Source organism: Catharus ustulatus, chromosome Z (genome assembly GCF_009819885.2).
Source record: "Catharus ustulatus isolate bCatUst1 chromosome Z, bCatUst1.pri.v2, whole genome shotgun sequence".
Taxonomy (NCBI): Eukaryota; Metazoa; Chordata; class Aves; order Passeriformes; family Turdidae; genus Catharus; species Catharus ustulatus.
The window spans coordinates 27,994,420-27,998,281 of NC_046262.2; positions in this window are offsets into that span (position 1 = coordinate 27,994,420).

Genomic DNA, 3,862 nt, shown 5'->3' on the forward strand with positions numbered 1-3,862 from the left:
AGGCACACCGGACTATAAGGCGCACTTTTTTTTTACTGCAAAGATTTGTGCCGTGCGCAACAAAGTAATGAATTAGTAACGGAATCCTGCGATCGTTAAGTTTACTGGCAGGTGCTCAATTTGCAGACATTTTTCACAGATTGACGTAGCCTTTAAATGCAGCCCCAAGCGCCCTCCCCGTGTCCAGGCCCCAGCACTCCCGCCTGCCCCTGGCTCCGGCTGCTGAGGCGGGGCTTGGGGTGGCGGCAGTTCGGAGTGGCTCGGAGCTGCCGCGACTTGCGGCAGTTTGGGGCTGCCCGCTCCCTCTCTCCCCGCACTGCCCAGGCGCTCTGGCAGCCCCGTGCTGCCCCAGCACTCCGGGTGCCCCATGCTGCGCCGGGAGCCCCGTGCCCCCCCGGGCTTTTCCCCTGCGCTGCTGCTGCCCCGATGCTGACGGGCGAGCCCCGCGCCGCCACTGCCCTGATGCTGCTGGCTTTCTCCCCCCGCCCAGGCTGCGCCGCCGGGTTTTCCCCCCCACGCCCGGGCTGCTCCGCCGCCACCAGCTTTCCCCCCGCACTGGCGCTACCCCGATGCTGCTGGGCTCGCCCCTGCCCGGCGCTGGCCCGATGCCGCCGCTGGGCGGGCTCTGCTCAGCTCGGGACTGTTGCAGGCTCGCGCTTCCGGGGTAGCAAATGTCGCAACTTTGTCCATATATAAGGCGCACCGGACTATAAGGCGCACTTCCAGGTTCAGACCAAAATTTTAGTCAAAAGGGTGCTCCTTATAGTCGTGAAATTACTGTACTTTCTGAGTGTGATATATTTTCTTCCTTCAACTCCTATTGTGACATCATGGTAGCACAAAAGGCTCCTCCCTCTCCCCCTCTCCCAGTCAATTTCTCAATTTGGGAGAAAGCAGGGGGTTTGAATCTGGATGACTTCTAAGTCACCTGCAGCAGTTATCTCCATTTCATATCAACATCCAATTCTTCTTCAAAGATGTGCTCTGCAATAAATACTTGAGCCAGGGAGAACAAATTCTCTAATTCAGAGTACAGTTTCTTTCAAAGCTGCCTCTGTCCATAGTCCTTGAAAAAAACCACAGTGTTTCTTATCAATCCCATGCTAAGTAAAGGAGTTAAGACATTTCTTTAATCATACAGCCTGCGGATGTCTGGCAATAGCATTTTAAAACTGCTCTTTTGCCGATCTGTCCCTATCCCTGGCTAAGCCAGATTCTACCACACCCAGGGACTTGCAGCAAACTGCAAAGTTTCAGTCTAGAGTATTTCCTGTCTTTCCAAACAGATTTCATAGCAATAAGTAATATGGAAAGAAATGTGAAACAAAGGGGCCAAGAATCCCTTTTATACATTTACATTACAGATGTTGTTTGTTTCAGGTGCTGCTGTCATGATCTTCTTTCAGAGTATGTCAAGTTGTTAAGTACAAGACAAACAGGAAGAGAGACATAGGATCAAAAGCAGGTGGAACAAAAATGAACCAACTCCCCCAGCTGAGTAATGTTTTCCTCACTTTCCCTCTTCATCAATGCAGTACTGTTTACACCTGTCTGAACAGAAATAAAGGCTGGACTACACAGTCTCTTCTGGAAAAATTACCTAAGACCACTGGCCTGGTGATCCAATACCAAGACTGGATCAATCTTTTCATGTGCTTATTCTGGCAAGTACTTGGAAGATACCTCATTTTTCCCTGCAGCAAACATTTCTCAGTCAGTGACCAGTTTTTCATAATGAGTCTCTTTATAGTTTCCATTTTTTAGTTGTGTATTGTGTCAGGAAACTGTTGCTCTATCTTCTGGGCAACACCCAGCTAGCTACTCCGCTTTACTATAAACCTGCTGCTGCCTGTGGAGAGCTTAAAATGCTAATTCCTTTATGAAGATTGTTGTTCACTTCTTTTTACTGTGTGCACCATGAAAGGCGTTCACGCTCCTAAAGGTCACCATTAACTTCATTGCAGTGAGCAAGAAGGGTTGTGTGGCCTCAGAGGAATCACAGCATGGGTTTGGTGCAGGTTGTAGCATTGCAGCTTTGTAACAAACTCTAGGATTAGGAAAGGTGGCTTTGCATGACAAAATGGTAAGAGTGAGTGCTAGACAAAGTGGAGATAATTTCCACAGAGTCTGAGGGTCCCCAAGAGATACCAGTACATCTCAATGTCTTATAGTAAAGCTGTTCTTCCTCCTTTTCATCAACTGGGCAGGAAAGGCAGAGAAGTTTGCTGCTGAGAGACAATAAGGTCTGCAATGCAGGCAAACCAGAAACAGGCATTTCACACACCCCTTATTGTCTGCAAGGGAATTCTCTAGGTCATATCTGACCTTTCATCTCACTCCTTTGGTTTCAGACATTACACCCCCTTTATTTCAGGTTGAATAAAGACTCTGTAAAAGACTGAAGAAACAAAATGCAGATAGTTTACTGTCTTTGAAGCCGTACACCATTAATGACAGTCTTTTATTATAATAATTTGAGAAAGCACATTTTTCTTATGTAATCAAGCTTTTATGAAAATCTACTTAAAAGACTGGTTGTACAACAAACCTTTTCAAAAAAACAATTGTCTAAACAAGAACTGGCTTCTTTGGTTTTATTTCCCCCCAGTCTTAAGGCACTGTTTTGTCATGGTGTGACATTTCACATAGAGCTACAAAAAACGAAGTATGTCAGGTCATAGAGTCAACTAAATTCAGGCTGGCATCATTGACAGCTGTTTCTGGAAAACAGTGATGACAAGTTAGAGACCAGGTACTCTGTTGATGCCAGGCTTGAACGCAGCCTCCTCCAATGATGAGTAACTGCATTGAGCTGAGCAGACTCCTAACCCACTCTAAACTCCTTCCTGTCATACACTGCTCACCTGCAGGGCTGAATCTCAGTGATGTTTTCTATAATGTATGAGAAAAAATGGCAGTACTGTAATTTGGAGGGCTATATTTTGCAACTTGAAGTATGAATATTATGAATAAAAATTTCTGGGGTACAAAATAAATGACTAAGGATTTTGCTATTGCCCTGCTTTTGAGCTAAACCACACAAAGAGAGGTAATTTAGTAAACTCTCATGTTGCAGACAGTTTTGTACTACAATTAGCGATAAACATATATTTGAAGACATTGACATGTATATTTGAAAGCAGTGTTAGTGACACACTGCAGTGTGTCTTCTATTTTCTCACTGGAGACAGGTTGCATGTCTATTTGGATTTTGGAGTGATATGCAGGACCAGTTCAGCAGCACAATGCTGTAATATAGAAAATGCAACAGAACCCTCCATCAAAAGGAGGGTTGATGGTAAATCTTAGGCAATCAGAAGTCAAAAAATACTCTGAACATAATTATCTGTATGTCCTGCTCCACCTTGCTGTGGATGTCCATCCCAACAAGAAGCACCCCATCCACACTCTAACTGAAGGCACAAAATTACCTAGGATTTTCTCCCCCTGGCTGCAGCCTCCTTTCAAATCCCATGCACTCCTCCAAGAATGTGGGTGTGGAAGTGTCCCAGTGTGTCAAATATGTTGTATATTTTTCAGTGCACCATGTACAACGATCCAAAATGAGACACTTCAACAAATAAGCGACCCTCGACAGTGTTGTCTTGTTCTTATTTTTCCATTATAGATATTTGCATTTGTAGATATTCTGACACTTGTTACTTCAATGTAGTAACAGTTACTCACTGTTTAAAATCACAGTATATACCATAGTCTTTGTGGCTCCCCATAAAGATAAATTTTAGTTTTAGCTGAACTTTGTGGACTATTAACTGCATTTTTTCACACTGAACAGCACATAAAACATCCTAGTGTTAAAAAGTTGCTAAGTCTCCAGATCTATGCATAGCTTTAGTACAAA